General features: G+C 40.2%; 1 protein-coding gene and 1 long non-coding RNA gene across 4 annotated transcripts in view; one reads left to right on the forward strand and one right to left on the reverse strand.

Annotated features, from left to right (window-relative positions):
• Positions 1 to 21088, forward strand: part of SYNPO2 (synaptopodin 2) — a 173116-nt gene that overhangs the window by 81971 nt on the left and 70057 nt on the right. The gene's annotated exons all lie outside the window — the stretch shown is intronic.
• LOC131383112 (uncharacterized) lies at positions 8005 to 9420 on the reverse strand. Its single transcript, XR_009212890.1, has 3 exons — positions 9341 to 9420; positions 8646 to 8746; positions 8005 to 8019 (listed from the first exon to the last, which is right to left on the reverse strand). It is a non-coding gene; the product is annotated as an uncharacterized LOC131383112 (long non-coding RNA).

Consider the following 21088-nt stretch of genomic DNA (forward strand, 5'->3'; position numbering starts at 1 on the left):
TGCACCTCTTAAATTGTATACGCTCATAAACACAACACTCCGTCTCTGGTGGGTTACCACTGTTTTATGATATCCTACACTGTGCAGCTAAGTTTTGGACCAAGTTCACAAGGTAGCATTACTCTCTCAAACATTTTTCTGATATATTAAATTGAACTCTAAGTCCCAGAAATGCTACATAGAAATTACATTGCACTTTGTAAAAGTTGTATATGGCTCCAAAACTGCATCAGAGACTAAAAATATATTTCCAAACTCTTACATGCATGGTGTTAGTTTAAAATGGAAAATGTATTTGTAAAAAAATACAACGTTTCTCTCTCGATGGTAATACTGGGTTTCTATTATCCATTACTAGTGCTTTCACTGCCCTCTGCTGCTCTGAGGAGGTGTGGAAAGCTAGTCTTTTATATCCCACTGGAGAAGGCCAACTTTTCATTTATGGTCATGATTATTAATGTTCACTGGCATATTCCAAGTGGAATACTATCTGACTTGGAAAATCCCAGCAATGAGGTAGCCAATGGCCTGAAACCAAAGAAGCACTGTGTTCCTGTGAATCAGGACTTTCTAAAGTCTTCTGGGGTTTTATTAAGTTCTGGGCGTTCTTTCTATAAGGTCACTGATATATGAAAATAGCTGTTATTTTGGAAGTTGATTACAAGGTTTTTTTTGGTAAAATATCAGTTATTGTTTAAAACATGAAAAATTAGTAGAAATGCCAGCAAAAATGATTTGAGATGAGAACCTGGCCTCTTTAAAAAGTAGATTGAAGTGTAATAGAATTTCATTATGGGAATGTTCTATTGTTTGCATTTAACTATTAGATGATTAGCATAAGGAAAATATTGAGCACTTTCACTGTTTCAATTATATTTATCTATTATTAATTAACAGTATTAGGTAAAATTTCTGTTCATTGTCTAGGACTTCTGTTTAATAATGATAGCAAAAATTAATAATCAACATATATGAGCCTTCTTGGAAATGTACTTGTAATTTGTACTCACTTTCCACTTAGCAAAAGCTTTATCTGAAATCTATTTTACTCCTGAATTATAAATTATCAACAGATTTCATTCTCTTAACAATTATCTGTCAAATGCCTACCATATACCAGACATAAGCATGTAGATGAATAAACTACTCTTCTACCCTAAGGTGCTCACATTTTATTCAGAACAAAATATAGATAAATAAATGTTTTATTGAGAAATTTCCAGAGGTCTTGCTATGATATGTGCCAATCAAGAGCCCCAGAAGTTTGATTGTTTCTGATCAAGATCTATGACACAGTCACTAGTGAATAACTCTGTCCCTTAGTACTCTTTAATATTCACTAAATAAAACAATAAGTTTGTATCCCTCCAATTTCTTTTACTATATACCCTCTAATAACTTGATACCTCCCTTGGATAAGATGCATGAATGCTTTTACCTTAACCACCCCACATATTATTTACAAATTTGTTTGTAAATGATAGAAAGATAAATATACTTCCCATAGCAGATAACCTCATTTCATTATTATAAAGGGATTGTAACAGAAAACTGGTCTTGCTATATCCAATTACTGCCAAAATAGAGAAAGCTACAAACAAACACTCTAGAACCAAGGTGGGTGGATTTGGCCTATGACCACATAGGCTCTCTAAAGGTTCCCTTCATCTCAGAAGCATTTGCACATGCAGAGAAGAAGTCCTCACTTAGAAGAGCACTAGAACACAGTGGGTGCTTTATAACTCCTTGTCGATAAATGAATGAATAAAGTAATCAATCAAAAAGATCACTTTTGTTTTTCTCAGAGAAATGTCAACATGACTTCCAGAGGACATGGAATCTTTTCATTTGTTTTGACCCCCAATGATACTTTGTCTCCTTAGACTGGCCTGTTTTTAGCCCAACACTCCCTGGGGTGGCAAAAAGCTGGGGTCACTTTGGGACTAAGCACATTCTGGTGCTAGTGAAAGATCCCGTCAGCACCTTCCCTCCTTCTCTCCCTCCATGTTAAAATGCAATATCTTATTCTTTGATGTGAAGATGAATATATGTTATATTTGATTTCTGAGATTTGCTCAGTGTCTTAAGTCAGCTGTTTTGGCTAATGTTTAGTAAATTACTCTAAACAATAAGCAGATAATTATTATGTGTCTTTTAAACTGAAAACAAAGCAAACCCATGACTCTTACGAACAAGGAGCCAGAATCCATGGATGGTTATGTTATGCCAGTGTTTTCAAGACAGCAGAGGACTGGGCGACTATCTCAAAGTCCCAAATGTTGAAGGCTTAGAGTAGCTCTCCTACATTCCATCATCCTTTTAGGCTTTAATTTGAAATGATCAGTTTTACTCACAATGAGGACGGACTGGACAATGTGACTTAGACCTGAGGCTAGAATGGCACTTCCATATCTTTTAGGAATTAATGTTTATTACATTAAAGCCAATGGGTCTCCAGTGAAAGGGCAGCCTGACTTATTCATTCATAGACAGCAAAGCTGGCCTGGAGAACAGAAGATAGCTGGGCCTGCTAGGTCAGGGTTTGCCTACTTTCTGGGTCCTGAAGCACACGTGAGCACACTGTCTGTGAACACAGTGGTCTGAGGCAGTAAGAGAAAGACCTGGCCAGCTCTTCCTTTTCAATGCAGTAACTATGGTCTCTGAAAAAGAATGGCTCAATGACTTTCAGGCTCTCTATTAATCAAAGTAGCTACTCGCCCCATGCCGAGAAGTGACAGGAGAGATCCAGAAGTGTTATGCTGTCCCATCCATGAGAGGAGTGGACATTCCCTCTTTTGAGAAAGTGTAAGAAGGAAAATAATGGTTTCTTCAACATCACATGATTCTACAGGGATAGACCTCATAGCGTGGTCCCAGTGAGCGTCATAGTACTCTACGGTGGTCCTGGACAGCTTCGTAGGCTTACATGTAGAACTCTATTTAATCTCCATGGAAATTCTACGTAGAAGTTATCCTAACTTCTGATGAGAACTTCATCAGAACATAAAAGAGAGGGGACAAAATAATATTTAATTATACTTATAAAAACAATTCTGAGGCCAAGTGCAGAGGCTCATGCATGCCTGTACACTTTGGGAGACAGAGGCGGGAGGATCACTTGAGCCCAGGAGTCTGAGACCAACCTGGGCAGCATAGGGAGACACCCACTCTACAAAAAAACAAAGAAAAAATAGCCGGATGTAGTGGTGCGTGGCTGCAGTCCCAGCTACTTAGGAAGCTGAGGTGGAAGGATGGCTTCAGTCCAGGAGGTGGAAGCTGCAGTAAACTGTGATTATGCCACTGCATTCCAGCCTGGCTGACAAAGTGAGACCCTGTCTCAAAAAAAAAAAAAAAAAAAAAAAGAAAGGGAATTCTGAGCTTTTCAAGCAGAATCTGGTTCCCTTACATTTCCCCAAATAGGAAAATAAAACACTTTTTATGTATTTTTTTCTTTTCCTCCACGCCCTTCAAACTGCAAGGGCAGTTTGTCTAAACTAACTCAGAAGGGAAACTAGCAAATTTGTCTCTTAGGTGCTAGCTCTATTTTTTCTCCATCACTTCTAGCGTTGTCCTCTTAGGATTGTTGTCAAGTTTAGAGAGTCAGCAAGGGTGAAACTGTTTTGCCCACTGCCTACAATTTTAAGTTATACATCTCTAAGTTTAAATCTAGTTCTGTGACCTTGGGCAAGCTACAAAAATCTCCTCAAAGTTCAGTTTACTTTTCATCACATAGTGGGTGCTTAATAATTTCAGTGTCTTTCATTTGAAAATTGGAAACAAATTAGATATTACAGGATCAGAAATATATATTTTGTAAGCTGGCTGTCCCCGCTTGCTCACCTGCTTTTTCTCCCCGTTCACACCACTTTTTCTGCAGGCTGCAAGTACCAATGGTCCCCATTTATGAAAATTCAACTTATGATGTTTCAACTTTACAATGGGCTTATCCAGGCATTAAATGCATTTTTGACTTATGATATTTTTTGATTTATGATGGGTTTTGTGGGACATAGTCCCATTGTAAGTTGAGGAGCATCTGTAGAGTGAAAAACATTTGAATTTTTGAGTAAGTTAGAATTATAGAATTAGTAATTCTATATTATTATGTGAATTCTGTTAATTATTATATGAATTCCATCTATTATAGAATTAATAATTCAAGGATTCTATTATACTATTATTAATAAAATTATAGTACCTCAAATATAAGACTTTCTCAGCATTTTAAAAAGTAGCTTTTATTATACATATATACGTATAATGATTCTAGTAAGGCACACACTTGCACTAAGTGTGTGCACGCAGAGGTCAGCTTCCTTTCATGGTGGTGCTGATTTTTAAGAGAAAGCCACAGCATAGCGTGTATGATATGATACTGGCAGTTTTTGTTTCTGTGATGAGTGAGGATGAATTAATCCCTGTGCATGTCAGGTTTGGCTAACCACCATAAAAATTTCCCTTCCCCAAATGTAAATATGTATCTTGCCAGGTACTTTCCACTCACTTTTTAAGCTTCATGTTTTTATTAGAAATTTAACCCATGTGTGTTGAGTTATTTACTGAACTCAGAATACTATTGGGCAAATGCCAGTTCATAGCCAAAAAATTCCCTCCCCACAAAAGAACCCACCATAAATAGCCACATGTTTTTCTTCTTTCCTTTCATTTTCCTAACCACAATTTTGGATATTAATTAGTATCAGAACTAAAAGAAGCCTAGTTTGGTCCTGAAGCTACATAAAAGCTATATAGGCTACACCAATCAGTAGCCACCGGACATAAAAGCTAAACAAACTCCACTGAAATAAGCAATCTAACATCACTCAGAACATAATTTAACACACGTAAATTCTTCACTGACCTATTTTAAGATTCTTCTTTCTTCACAAAAGGAGGAGTCAGGTATTATTGTTCCCATTTTACAGCTGAGGACACTGACTTAAATCATCACCCTGTTTATCGTGGTCATATGATTTTAATTTTTGAAAAGAGAGTTGAGATTGAGAGTTAAACACAGCTGAATATTAAACCTGGACAATAATTACATTTGATCTAAGAAGAGAGGCATTTCTACAACACCTTTAGTGGGAGAGTAAATTTTAGTGCTCAAAAGGAATCAGCTGTAGCAAGTGGCATCTTTAGCATTTCTCTGTGGGATGAGATAGAAAATCTCCCACAGGTGTTATATCATTGGGTTCTCAGGCCCTAGAGATTCCATACCTAGTTGTAGTGGTGGCTCTTTTTAGAGCCAAGTTATATAACAGGCTTTCTTGTTTGTGAATATACAGTCCATGCTTGACTCCCTTGCCCATCCTTGGCCACTGGCCCAGCAGAGGCCTAGACCCAGAATATTGTGGAAAACTGTGGACTTCTTGCCAGGTTAGGTTTGACTTCCCTCACACTTCACTTGTCCTCACCTATGACTTCTCCCACATCTATCCCTAATTGATATGTTTAGCCTCGATTGTTCATTTGTCTTCTGGTCTGAATTCAACAATTCGATTGATTTTAACACATCCCTCTGCTTGGATACTTGCTAGCAATGTTCTCACATACAATCAATGAGAATACTGAAAATTTTGAAAACAGAGCTGGGATTTTAGGGTTTCTTCCCCCAGATTTTGATTCCTTCCCTAGGTTTCTTTCTTCTACCAACAGCATCACCATTATTAGGACTTTAGATTCATCCTTGACTTCTGTTTCTCTGCATACCCTATCTCTCACTAAGCCTGCAGTTTTGCTTCAAATGTTGTCTCTTATCTCCTTCCTGGGGTTATTACAGATAACTCTAATCCAGGCTCTCATCACGTTGTGTTTGCAGAACTTTAATGGTTTCCTTGTTTCTCTATCTTCAGTCATCTCCTGCCTAGTCCATCCTACACACTGACTAATCTCCCTAGAGTGCTTACAAACCAATAATAATTTCTCATCACTACTGGATGAGAGCCAACTGTACATTCTGGCATTCAAAACTCTTTACAATATGGTTCCACCCCAGTAATCTACCATTACTTTCAACAACCTGTCACACACACCTTCCACCCATGTGAGGCCACCCTCTGCACCTCCAGGAGTACACCAGACTCTTTCCCACCACTGTTCTGCCATACTTACCTTATGGGCTACACATCACTCAGTCATTGGGCTAAAGGAGCCAGACAAAGACCAGCACACAGAGTAATAAATAATTTGGGTGGCAGATCCCAAAATCTATGTAGTACTAGTGCTAGAAGGAAGACAAATCAACAAGTAGAATAGAGTTTGGGCAAGTATGGCAACAGAAAATTTGGGGTTGTCTGGGCAAGGAGTTCCTTTCAGAAAAAGCCAAGCTTTAAGAGAGGGAATGGGCTGGCATATGAATGACAAACAGAGATGAAGGATCCAATACAACCATTATGAGGAACTTAAGGATACACACAGACAGCAGTTGGGATATCTACTAACAAGTGGTAGCAGAGTCCAAGCAATCAGGTGAAATTCAAGAGCAGGACTTTCACCGCTGGGAAGGAGAAGCAGGACTTTCACCCCTGTGCAAGGGGAAATTCCTGTCATAGAAGAGCTGGGTTACCACACAATTTATTAAGGGCACAATTAAGTCACAAAGAGTAAGACATGCAGGGATATAGTTACAGGATCAGTTCCCTAGCACAAGGCAGAAGCCTAATCATCAAAACTTGACTCTGGATCGGAGCCAACCAGCATTAAGTGACCCGGTCTCACACCCCAAAAAACACAGGGCTAAGAATATGTGCTCCGGAGCCTGAGAGGGAATCTACCATAGTAAATGCCCTTGAACTTGGATTTCATTCTCCTGCCACTAGCTGTATGATCAGACACAAGTCCTTTAACTTTTGTGAGCCTTGCTTTCCTCAAAGTGAGGAGAATAATAAATATTTTACAGATTTGGTGCAAAAATATAAAAGTGCCTGCTATGGAGCCTGCCATTTATTAATAGACTCCCTGTCCTCTACCAGAGCTTTTGAAATCTTACTTGCCCAATAACTGGATTGACTCTAGTGACTTGAGGAGACACTAGCCTTGTGGGTGGGATCCAGCCATTCTACTGATGGCAGGGAAGAGCTTCAGAGGCTAGAAATCAGGCATGTCTGGATCATAATCCTACCTTGTCTGTGTAGCATCAACTCTGCTCTATAGAAATTTCTCCATTCTGTAGGCCTCCTTTGAAAATATATCATGGTGATTAGTGCTTGACCTTGTACAGTGTTAGCAATCCCACTTTTGACATCTCTAAAGCAACTCTGTAGGTTTTTGGCATTGCCACTTATAATTTTGCAAAGACATAACTTCCACTCAGGAGCTCTGCAAGCCTGGTTCCAGGTAGTAGGTTACTAGCCAAGTGAGTGAACCCAGCAAATAGGACCTCATATATAGTCCAACATAGTTTTGTTGTTGTCAAGTTGCTGTTGCATGAATATTTTATGAGGGAATTATATGCTACTGTAGAATTTGTGGATTGGGAATTTCTAAGATCTTTAGGTGAATTCCTTGAAAACGTCAAAGGCTTATGATATCATAACTTATTGATTTTCTAGTTGCCCCTTGCTTCTTGGCCAGATTTGCCCATCTAAATTTCAAGCTTCTCTAGGAATGAGCCAAATCACATCTTCCCCTTTGTTCCCCACAAGTTAGCCCAAAGTTGCCCTCAAAGCAAGCATTTAACGTGCAGTTGCTGATTGATTGAATTACCGTATCTTGTTGTCATTTTATTTACTTTCTAGAATTCTAGATAATCATTTTCTCTAATTGTTCAGTTGCTTCAAAAATAAAATATGACATTTTCCCTAGCATAGTAAAAAGTGCAGTAAAACACAAAAGAGTTGGGTCTAGCATTAATTTTTTGACAAGAAAAACATGACAAACCATTTGCAGGGAAAATTTGGCTATACCTTATCCTTGTCACCGTTGGCTTATGAATAATCAGGGTAATTTATATTACCTTGTTCTGTTTACCATAGATATATGTATTCCAATGGATTTTCCACTTGTCCCAATGATTTGCTGAAATGGAAAAACATTCAACTTCATTTACAAGGTAATGATTATCAGTGCCCAATCAAATCTTCCTGCTTCCAGATATTTTTTTAAAATGTTCTTTATTTTGAAAATGATGCCAGGACTTTAAGACTAATCATAGGTACAAATATACCTGTGTATTTCATGTGAAATACTCCTGACATGACAGACACACACATATACACACACACACACACACACACACTTAGCCACACACACACACACACATACTTAGCCACACACACACATACTTGCCTGTAACATTTAATGTATAGGACTCCCTTGTCCAACTTATTGTTTTATCCTATGTAGTGCCCTTGAATTGAATTCTGCTTTTCAGTAACACTGCCCCACACACATACGCGCATTCATACATCATTTCTGATGCCGTTGCTCTAGTTGAAATCTTTATTGTTTAACACCTGGACTGATGCAATATACTCCAGAGGTGATTTTGGATCGGCCTCTTTCACTTTCCAATCGTTCTGTGCATTTTGCTTTCTGGCTTGCAGCTCCATGGCACCTCTCATCTCCTTAGCACAAAACAAAAACACCCCTAGAATATGGCTCTGACCTTCCTGTCCAGACTTGCCTTCTACTACTTCCCTTACCTGCCACAATCTCTCCTGCTTAGCTATCTCTTGAATAGTGGCTAGGCTTTCCTACTGCCATAGCGTTGTTGTGCCATTACTGCTTAGCATCTTCTCTCTTCCTATGGAAAGAAATAATTTTGTCACCTACAAAAGTCTTTGTATGCTGTATGGCCGGGTCTCAAGGCAATTTACTTTGTAAACCCCATTCCTGAGCCAATGACCTAAAATCTCACCCTTAGCTCTAAGTCAGAATCATATACTACCATCTTGTTTATCAAGTACTTACTATTGGCTGCCTTATTTTCTAGTTGCTTACACATGCAACTTTTTACTAGATTGCATGCACTTTGTGGGCAAGGCCTATCCCTGGCCTAACTTTGTATTTCCATATTGTTTATGACAATGTCTTGTCAATAATATGTGCTCAGTAAATATTTGTTCACTGGTTGGATATCCTTTCATTATGTATACTATATTTTCAGCACAATGACAGGGTAGCAATAGAGATATCTATTGCAGGAGGCCATACAAATTGTACCTCAGAAATTCATATAACCAGGAATTATAGTCTGAGCAATTGCTTTAATAAGTTAGAATCCCTCTGTAATTATAGGTTACAGATGGTGACATAAAAACACTAACAGGTCAGGAAGTTTCTTCTGCACTCAGCATACTTGAACTAAAAAGAGTGGACATTTCATAATTCTGAGCACCTTGGTCTGTTGCTTGGTCTGTGCCTCGTGTTATTCTCAAGAAAGGAGACTGGAGCTCAACCATCACTCGTCCGCACTTGTATTATCTTTAAGCACTGTAGAGGAAAAAATTCTTTTGGAGCTTGAAAAGTGAAGTTGGGTACATTTCATAGTATATTCTATTTTTAAGCTAACTTAAAGGGAAATCTTCCTGAATGAAAATAAATCATATTAGTTTAATGATGGCTGCTATTAATAATGACATATATACCCATATATAGTATAGTGTAGTAAAACCTTTTCCTCTGTTTTCTGGAAATCTTGATTTTCAACTCTTTCTAATGCGTTTTTCTTTTGGGGGCCCACTCAGACCTTACAATATGTCTTCTGGAGGCACAGAGTGAAAAGCCTTGTTAGTCTGCTGACGTGCCTTCAGAGCTTCTCCGGACTATTCCTTGACCAGAACCATCCCTTTTCTGGCTGGCTTTTCTGGTAGAGTCTATTCACACTCCAAAACTGTCTACTGTTTGCTTGGCAAGGTCTACCTAGATCCTTCCTTGGCCTGCATCCTCCTGGGAGCTGCGGGGTCACCATGAGCCTTGTTACTTCTTTCTTTTCCCCCCTTCCCCAGCACACACCCACACATGCCATCATTCCACCAACTGGACTAATTTTATCAGAAACTAGACTTGTTAATTAACAGAGACATATATGATTTCACTTACAATTTGAAAAAAAAAGAACTTGATTAATAAGTGTCGGCATCACCATTCAGAGTATCTATAACTATCACAGGATAAAGTAGCTGGAAAAGAAGCACATATATAGAATCCAGTGGTTTTCAGATTCCAATTTATAAAATGGATAAAAGTGAACCTGGTTTAGTTAAAGAAGGGAGGGAAAGAGGACGCTGCCTCTTAGGCCTCATCCTGGTGGTGGCCTGTGTGGCATACCATCTGCACATAAGCCTATGAACCCCTAACGTGAGTTGCATGAAACACTTGGCCTATGTGGAAACTGAGCCTGGAATGTTTAAGTGACTTGCTCACGGTCACATACCCAGTTTGTGGCAGAGCTGATTCTCAATCTCAAGTTACTAAGCACAGTTTCCTTTTTCTGGGCTTTTCCCACAGCACCAGATAACTGCTAGATAAAGCACTCTTTTCTGCTCATTGGGCTGGTCCAGTTTATCTCTGTTCCCAAGAGCAGTTTAGAAGAACTAGCATTTTCCATGCAAAAATCTTTGTTGAAGGAGATTAATGATTAACTGAAATCACCCAAAGTACCAGAAACAATGCAACAAACCATGAAGGATAGCACAGCGTGTGTTTTTCTCTGACCCATTTGTTCCAGGATGGGCTCCAGTTGAGCAGCCTAACAGCCCTGCAACCAACCTGTCTCATAAGCCCTGCACAGAACGACCCAGCAGAATTCCTAAGCCTGCTCACATAAACAACCAGAGAAGTTAATCACGGACATGAGAGACTTTTGGTGGTGGCCAATTACAGCACATCCCCCACAGAGCTTCATCATAGGGTAGCCATGTCAATACCCTCCTCCATGCAACAATCCTTGTGATTAATGTAATCACCATAATTACTGACCTCTCTTCTGAGAGTCTTGGCCTCATGGAAGAGTTGAATGTTTTCCCTGAATGCATTGTCTCCATACAATGTATGTCCTTAATTATAGAACATGATGTCATAAGTTCTGATTAGGGGGTTGCCCTAGAGGAGCTGAGGATTGGCCCCAAAGGCATAAGGGGGCCAGTTCAACTCATAGCCCATCCTAGTCCTCCCGGTCACATACAGGTAGCCAGTTACTTGATAATTAACAGAACAAGCTTGTGGTTGTTGCTGTCGTCCATTTTACTCCTATGTCTTTTGGGGCCTTCTTGGGAAATAAAGGCTTCCTTTTTCCTCATGTACCTCATAATTATTGTGCCCCAGAACTGGCACATAATTATTATTATGTTTCTGTTCAGGAGTTAATGCTTCAGCCAAACAGGTCTGGATGGAAACCCAGTTTGCTCAGAGGAAAATAGTTGCATATTCTCAGACTAGACCACTTGAGGGCGGCATAGCCTTAAGAGAGTGTGTTTTGACCAACTAATACATAACCTAAGGAGGAAATATGCAGCGTGGGTGTCACAGACACATCACTGTAACTCAGGGAATAAAACCACAAAAAATGAGAACATACTCCAAGGGAGTCAACTCACATTTAGGAATGAAGGAATAAATGTCTAATTTTAAATGTGGTTGCAAAGGTTTTTTTTACATAACAGAATTGCTTGAGGCAGGCACGCTGTAAACCATTTATATGGGGAGGGATTTATTCCGTGAAATGAAGTGCTATTGAAAAAAAAGATAATGTCCAGTGCAGTATAGAAACAAAAAAGGCAAACTAAAATATATTGCACAATGAAGCCTGGGGACAAAATCATGAGTATGTTTGCAGGTTTTTATAATCCTCTCGGATGCACATAGTTCTTCACCACGGACATGTCCCCATTATAACCTCTTTTAATTTGGCAGGGAGCTGCTCCTTTGCCTTTCCTTCATATTTTTTGGGTCAATCCAGATGGATGAGAGAAAATAAAAGAGGGGGAAGAGAAGAGAAGGAGGATGGTATGCCCCTCTGTACTTGGAGAATCACTAGCGGTGGTCTCAGTCACAGGGAGACAGACTGGTTCCACTCATCTCTGATCCTGCCCCGATAAATTACTTGCAGATATCTTTTGGTAGTTTTCACAGGATGCTAATAAATCACAACTGATCAGCCTAGTGTGCTAGAGATATTTAAGTTCTCTTTCCAAATATCACTGCATACGTACCTAAATAACAGACCAATCATTGATTTCCAGAAACCTGTCTGGAAGGCATTCTACGTTCTTTCCTTTGCTTCTTTTTATGGGCCACAGAAAGAACACGATAGTTCTTGAATACATTTCCCAGATTGTCCAAAGAGGTCAAACTCTTAATGTTAAGCACAGTTCTTTTGAGACTGTGGTTGTGGGGAGAAATTAAAGAAAGATCTGGAAGCTAATGGAAGCTACTCAGATGAGTAGCTTCTTTAGTGCAACCTCAGTTGGAACGTCAGTGACTCTTGAAAATTCTTTCTTCCCTCCAAAGTCAATATCCTATCAAATTGCTTTCTGTATTTTTATGCAAGTCTCGAAACAGAAACTCATACCTCCTGGAACACAGAGGTAATCTTGGCTAGTTTGCAGAGATGGCCAAGGAGATTAGGTGTGAACTTCTCCGGTTTTCTGCCCTTCATTGTTAATTTTGCCTTTATTCATCCCCTTCGGTATTTTCCAGGATCTTGTTCCATCAAACATCTCCCTACCTCCACCCTTTTCTTTTCAACCTTTTCCTCTGCACTTATGGGGAAAGTTCTTTACCTCATTTCTCTTTCCAGCATCTATTCTCTCTGCCTCCATTCACACTAGATTCCTTGAAACAGGTCTACGCCAGACACCCCCATGCTCTGGCCTTGCTTTACTATTTCCCTTGCATTATCTTCTCCAGAAACTACCCTTTAAACCCCACCCGTGAGCTACTTATCTCCAGGTGGCTCAGTGGTTTCTTCTCAGCTCTTCCTCTTAGTGCGTTACATTCCTATTACCATGATGGCAGCATTGACCTAAAATCCCCCGACCTCTCTCCCCTTGAAATACTTTCTTCATCAGAATTCAATAACACACATACTCACTCGCTGAACATTTCTCCTTAGTCTCTGTTGGCCCCACTTCTACTTCTTCCTTGATGTAAGAATTTTTCAGTACTCAGCCCCTTTATCTGCTGTGTTCTTTACTGAGCTCATAGAATCCTACAACTTTAACTACCACCTCTTTGCTCATAACTCCTCAGTAATATTTCTAACAATCTCTCTCCCAAGCTATGTGTCTGCCCTTCCAACAGGATATTTGTCATTTCCACATCTATGTCCTATATCTTAGGCAAACATTTCCAAAACAGAACTCATCTTTCCTGCACAGCCTCCCCATTTCTTGGTCCCAAACTGAGTTCCCCTCCTTACCTTTCCTCAACCCTCAAGTCAAAATTTCAACTATCCTTGACTTCCCCTTTGTCATTTGTAAGTTGATTGGAGATGGGGAGCAGAGGATTATGAAATGTCTTTTCAGAATCCCCCTTCTACATGTGTTGAGAGTACTCTATTTCCAGCCTTCATTTCATCACCTAGGCTTCTGAAAAGATCACCAAACTGGTGTCTCTGTCATGAATCCCCTCTTCCTCATTCCAGCCCAACCAATATTTGGCCATTAGCTAGTTTCCAAAACAGTCCTTTCCATACAAAAGAAACTGGTAACATTAGTTGCTTCCAAAATAGGTGACTGGGAGACACAGATGTGAGAGAGAGAAAATTTACATTATGTACCATCTTGTTCCTTTAAAATGCTGTGTCTTATAAATAAATTAGTTATTTAGAGTAATAATGTTTAGGTTAAACATTAGATATTATCTGTTTAATTAAAAAAATCCTCTTCAGTTATTCTTCTGCTCAAAATCCTACACACATTGCCTTTGGAACAAAATCAAACTTCATCATATCGTTCAAAGCCCCTAAAATGACCCTTCTACTTTTCCCTTTACTCTGCTTTCAGTCTGCCCTCTGACACACTCCACAGGCCAGACACAGGCCAGCACTCTGGATTCTCAGGCTTCTAAACCTTTGTTTAAACCATTCCCTCTGCCAGTGGTGTCTTTCTTCATCCCAAATTGAAGTCCTACCTTCCTTCCAGCTTCACCTCAGACGGCACCAATTCCAAAGTACTTTTCCAGATCCCAGCATTTAGAACTACTCCTTCCCTTCTGTAAGTTTCCTGGCCTAAGCACTTGATGAGTCTATCAAAGTCAGCCTGGTTTTGTAGTTATTTATGCACATGACTGTTCTTATCTTTGTATATTTTGCACTGCTTGGTTCAATGCATTTCACATGATGGATACTTGGGAAATGTTTCTGAATGTCATTGGTCCTCGAGACACTGAGAAATCCAAAATTAGAACTGTTTGGATATGAGACCCAGTGGCATCTTTGTGTCATTTATTATTGTTCGTCATTTACATTAAGAAGTACAAAGCTCAGTGGGTTCCCTTTAGGTCAATGCTTCTCCTAGTGTGGTCCTAGACCTGGAGCACTTGCTAATGTGAAGATTCCCAGGCTGTAAGAAACCTACTGGTTCAGAGTCTCTGGGGTAGGATATGGCAATCTGTAGATTAAATACATATCCCAAGTGCTCCTTATGTACACTGAAGCTTCAGAGCCACTGCTCTAGTAGGATGTAGCAGGGTTTAGGGGGAAGGTTGTAGAGGCAGATAATCCTTGAGGTTTGATCCTGCTTGTCTGCTCAGTGCTCCTTAGCTTCTGCCAGTCCTTCAGCCCTGCTCCTCAGCTGGGTTCATGCTCCTGGCTGTGCCTCGTGCTCCTGGAACATGATTTGCCCTCTGTCTCTCCTTTCAGAAGACAGCTGAGCTGTCAAGCTCTGACTCCGTGCGGAAGCTGTCTGGTGCTGGCACATTTTGATGGGAGAGGGATGCCTCAGACTTCAACAATAATCTCATCTTTTTTCAATCTTCTCTTCTCCCCTAAAACTGCTGTAGGCAAGTGACTATCCTCTGTGTTGTAGACAGGAGGATCCTGTGTCAAGAAAACATTGAGACTTGCTTAAGCCACTGACATATTAATAGAGTTAATGTCAAAAGCCTTGTCATCCAACTGGGCATTCTCAGTGACACTATGTCAATCGGCAAGTCAATCAATTAATCAACAAGGGTTTAATCAGTGCCAATTAGGCATCTAGAAGTAAATCTGCTGGCTGGGCTGGGCCCTGCACAGAACTTGGTTCAGTGTCCTTACAGTATCCCTGATCGAGGATCTAATTCTGTACCATGTCATCCACAGTTGGCTGCCTTTGTGGTCACACCAGGTTGCTGGGCTATATTTCATGTGAACACCACCATTTACTACATTATTCTGTAGGCCCTAATGAAGTTAAGAGGAGCAGGATATGGGGGTCAGCTATTTAGCCCTCCGATGTGAACAACTCTTCAGCAATCTTAGCTTGATGTTGTACCTCTCACTCTGTTAGGTTTTCCTTGCACTTCCATTGAATTAAAATTAGAAATTCTGTGGACAAGAATGTAACTCTATGAAAGAAACCTTCTTCCCCTCTGCCAATCCATATACAGGTAAAATCCCCAACCCCCAGCATAAATGACCTTTGTTCTCACAATTTCAAATCTTTTATAGGTTACAACTGTTATTTAAACCCACCCTATGGTCCCCAAACCTTTCTAAAAGTAATCAGCCCATAGGATGCCCTCATGCAAAAGGCTACATTTTCTATACTTACATTTTCATTTATTTTCTAATAGTCACAGTGGAAACTGTAACCATGAATGTACAACTCAGAAATCCAGTTAAGACTTGCTTTTTTCTGCCAACTTACTCTTTTATGAGCCAGAGATAGTAAAATAAGTCCAATATGTTTAAAAATGCCAATTCAAACTTGAATTTCTATGCCAAGAACGTTCTATGGGTTAGTATGCATTCTGCTAGGTCACTCAGAGTGCTACAAGCCAAATTTCACGTGGTTTTCAAAGTAGCCCCAAAACTCAACCTTCATCTCAATTGGCATTGGTGATACCAAAACTATCTATGAGAATGTCACTGGCCCATCCCAAGTTTGAGAGATGATAATAGGCACATGTGGCCATTTCCACTATATCTAGTCTAGGATTTAGTCTATGATTTAGACTACCCAGCTGTATTTTAAACTAGTCCAAACCACCACTGGCCGCAGGGAGCATAGACCTTTTCTGAGAGGGATTTTAGCTAATAATTTTACCTCCACTTTGTTCCATCCTCTATTTCAGGATGCATGATGTACACACTCTTCCTTTTTCCATCTCATTTCACCATTAAATAAATGCCCTGGCTGGGTCAGAGGAACCAGGAAATAGACTGTTATTCAGTGTGCTATTGATATGGCCCCCTAAAGCCTCCAACAACTTCCCTATAGACATCACAAAATGGAACAGAAAATTCCAATGGATCACCATTGTCCATTCATAGGCACTGCAAATGTGTTATATATCTCACTCAATAAACCAACACAGTTTTCCTGAATCATGCTAAGTCAAAGTTTTCTTTAAATCCCGTTATCCTTATCATTGTTCTAGGTGAAACTGCAAATAAATAAAACCTCTAATGAGTTATTTTTAGATATCTAAATGGACACAGGAAAATGTTAATTGACTCCTCAAGTTTACAGAACAAGTTAATAAAGGTAGAATAAAAGAAAAACTAGTTTAATAACTTTCTTCTAAGACTACAATGAAATTTATTTTATCTCATAACATAGAATGTCCCATTTAAGGAACATCAAGGAGAAATTTGATGCTTTTCATTCCTTAGAATTTCACTTTGATGCAGATAATGTTGCATTAGTTATTCTTAATTTTACTCTCTTCACTTATTAAAATGCCTAATATGGGCCAGGCATGGTGGCTCACACCTTTAAATCCCAGCACTTTGGAAGGCTGAGGCAGGAGGTTTGCTTCAGCCCAGAAGTTTGAGATCAGCATGGGCAATGCAGGCTGATCAACAAAAAATAAAACAAAGTTCCCTGGGTGTGGTGGTGAGCGCCTGTGGTCCCAGATATTTGGGAGGCTATTTGGGAGGATCTCTTGAGCCCTGGAGGTTGAGGTTGCAGTGAGCAGAGATCATACCTCTGCACTGCAGCCCACATGAAAAAAAAAAAAAAAGCCTAATGTGAACTCGAATCACTGCTTCTAGATTATTTCCTTCACTTAGTACTGATGCATCTGAAAGTAGAATGAGAATTGTATTGCTATTTAAGTATATTAGCAGTGTTATTACTATGCTCCATTTTTGTTTTTAAAACATCCATTTTTATAATCACCTACTCAACGTTTAGGTTTTAACATATGTTTTATATGTTCTTCATAACATATAAGATGTGTACAATCATCATAACCTTACAGAAAAGGAAAGGGGCTCAGAAATATTCTGTACCATGTGAAGTACTTTAGTTCAGAGTCTGGCAGGTAACAATTCTCAATAAATATTAAAATTATCATTATTTTTCCCAAAGCCACAGAGCTATTAGATGGGAGAATTTGAGCTCAAAGTCAAATATAAGAACATGTTTTTGCTAATCTGAACATGTACTGCCTCAATTTTCACACTTGATTTCACGAGCAGAAAAGTTATTTTAGTCTTGTTTATTTGAACAGCTAGAGCAAATATTGCATAAACTGTTATTTGCCAGTATTTCTAACATTAATTTATGTGAATGTACACCTGTGTAGCTTGCTGTATTTGTTCTATTTTGCTTTCGTTTTTACGTTTTAATATTTTACACTGTCATGTTTTTAGGAAAACCAATAATTTAGTTTTTGTTTTTTTTTTCCTGGGGATGGGAAAAAGGTGTTAATGGAGAAGCAAATAAATGTGAAATGAAACAGTTCTGCTCCAGGGAACAGCAGGAAACTTCCCTAAAAGCAGAGGTTCCTAACACAACCTTATACAGCAGGTTGAGCAAAACCTAACTAAAAATGGTACTTGCTTTCAACTACAGGACAGGACATTTGGATTCTGTTTAGTTTCCAACTGAAGTTTTGGAAAGTACATCCAGCATTTCCTTTAGAAAAGCTCCAAGGAGTTTCTTTACCTATGAGTTAGTCTGAAAACATTTGTGAAGATGTGGGCTTTTATTTTTATTATTAAATAGCCACAGCTTTTATTTTGGGAGGAATTCAATTGACATTATGATGAAGAGTTTTAGGTCCAGACATCCTGTGTGCCCTTTTCTCTGTAAGCACAGCCGTGAGAGCTACAGGAGCCTCACACTTGGCTTTGCCCAAGCACAGTGCCGGCATCTCTGCGAAGGTTGGTGGCCAAGGAGCCTCCACAGGAAACATGCACCTTCCCCCACCCCAAAGTCATCAAATCGCTTCAGTCTTAAGGGTCTCCACATCTTGACAGAAGGCTTAACTTTGATGAAAACTTCTCTGGAAGAACACTCAACTGGTACTTATGGTGACCAAGCAGGTCTTACAGTTCCCTTCCTCAATTAAAACAACAAAAAAAAGAACAAGGTGGTCACACATAAAACAAGAGTCATCAAATTAGGCCTGAGCTAGGCTTTGGAAATTGAATTTAAAGGCCTGGGGCCGGGCGCGGTGGCTCACGCTTGTAATCCCAGCACTTTGGGAGGCCGAGGCGGGTGGATCACGAGGTCAGGAGATCGAGACCACGGTGAAACCCCGTCTCTACTAAAAATACAAAAAAATTAGCCGGGCGTGGTGGTGGGCGCCTGTAGTCCCAGCTACTCGGAGAGGCTGAGGCAGGAGAATGGCGGGAACCTGGGAGGCGGAGCTTGCAGTGAGCCGAGACTGCGCCACTGCACTCCAGCCTGGGCGACAGAGCGAGACTCCGTCTCAAAAAAAAAAAAAAAAAAGCCTGGAACTAGGGATCTTAACTGCATACTTTAATGTTTAAACACAGGGCAGTTGACTTGGGAAAGCATCTGAGCTTGGTTCTGGCTGCACTCAGCTGCTTTAGCCTGCTGCCCTTGCCAGAAGACCCTGAATACATTTGAAAGCATCAGGCCCTGGCTCATGATTATGCCTGTGCGATGTTGTGCCCATAGCTTGAGAGGAGGTGTTCATCTTCTGGGGAAGTAAACAGCATGTGAAGAGGTTTCTGGAGTGTAACTGGGAATAGCTAAGGCTTTGGCAAGCTTAAGACTGAGTGAGAGTCAGAGCCTCAAACTGTGACTCAAATTGGCATATGATTCTGAACTTGTTTGCACCATTCTCTAATTGTTTCATGTGTGATCATATCTCCCTAGCAAGCCTGAGGGCATCTGAAGACAGACAGCGTGCTATTTTTTATTTCCCAAAAGAATCTGACAGAGTCACGGACTCGTTTTATTGACTGACAGTCACTGCTAGCAGTGACTTCAGCTGCAAGTAAAAAAACAGTTTGTGTTCTGAGTAATAAAGGAATGTGTCATATAGTCATGCTTCCATGGAATATCATTGATTCATCATGATAGAAATATCCTGTGAAGCAAACATAAGCCAAATGCACACAGTAACTGGGAATCTTGTGGCACAGACAGAAAAAATATGTGGATGTATTAAGAGTTAGGGACTTGGTGGAGGAGCCCTAACTTGTGTTCAGGCAGGGACACAGACCGAAGCTCTCCAAGGAGACAACACCAAGAGTCCCTGAGAGTAAGCCCTGAGGCTGCAAAGACCCCCATCCATCAGTAGACTGAGCCACTTCACTCATTCATGTATTGTCTAATTCAGATGTTAAATCTTTCATGAATACAGAGATGAATATACATGGTCTCTGCCCCTAAAGGTGAGACACATTTGTAAACAGATACATTAAAACATCAAACACAATACCATAGGGCAGTGTGATTTAATGAGAAGAGGGAGATGGAGCTGGCTTTGCATACAGGTTTTGTGATCTATTATTGGGTGTATGACTTGGATTTTTTTTTTTAGCCTGTTTTCTCCTCTGCAAGTATGGGTAATAATACCTATCATATTGGATTATTGAAAGAATGAAAGGAGAAACACATAGAACTGACAGCTCACATGGTGCACAGGACAGACCCTCAGGAAATGTTCTATTCCTTTCTCTCACAAAGGAACGTGCAGTGCTGTGGTTGCACAGAGGCAAGAGCAACAGCTGCCTGAGAAAAGGAGGAGAGACTTCTCCCAGGAAATACATCCTTGCTTGACCCTGAAGAATCAATAAGTCCCTTATTGAATTATTTATTCAGCAAATGTTTACAGAGCACTATTATACACCAAATATTGTGCCAGATGCTGGGGATAAGATGGTGAACAAAACAGATGTGGTCCTCATTCTCATGGATCTTACCTTCCAGACTGAGTGACAGACCAGACCAAACAAATAGGCACAGCAATTCTGAGCAGGGAGGCTAAGCTGGATAATTGGTTTTTGTTTGTTTGTTTGTTTGTTTGTTTGTTTTTGAGACAGAGTCTCGCTCGGTCACCCAGGCAGGAGTGCAGTGGCACAATCTCAGCTGACTGCAATCTCTGCCTCCCGGGTTCAAGCGATTCTCATGCCTCAGCCTCCTGAGTAGCTGGGACTACAGGTGTGCGCCACCATACCCAACTAATTTTTGTATTCTTAGTAAAGATGGGGTTTCACCGTGTTGCCCAGGCTGGTCTCTGTTTTCCTGACCTCAAGTTATCTGCCCGCCTCGGCCTCCCAAAGTGCTGGGATTACAGGTGGGAGCCACCATGCCTGGCCTAAGCTGGATAATTGTAACCCTCAAATGCATTCAGGGGCTTCCAGCAAGAGCACCAGGTGAAGGCAGCTCGACATGCAGCCTGAACTGGGCCAACAGGCCTTTCCAAGTCAACTCCTTTGGGTTTAAACAAAAAATTGTGCAGCTAAGACCATCAGTTCCAGGACTTCAAATTCAACTTCCCGGGCCTAGTTCTGGCCTAATTAAATGACTCTTTTTAGTGTGTGACCACCTTTTTATTTATTTTTTATTATTTTTTGAGATGGAATCTTGCTCTGTCACCCATGCTGGAGTGCAGTGGTGCCATCTTGACTCACTGCAACCTCTGCCTCCCAGGTTCAAGGAATTCTCCTGCCTCAGCCTCCTGAGTAGCTGCGATTACAGACACGCATCACCACACCTGGCTAATTTTTGTATTT

The sequence above is a fragment of the Hylobates moloch genome, unplaced genomic scaffold (assembly GCF_009828535.3).
Source record: "Hylobates moloch isolate HMO894 unplaced genomic scaffold, HMol_V3 SCAFFOLD_3, whole genome shotgun sequence".
NCBI classification, from domain to species: Eukaryota; Metazoa; Chordata; class Mammalia; order Primates; family Hylobatidae; genus Hylobates; species Hylobates moloch.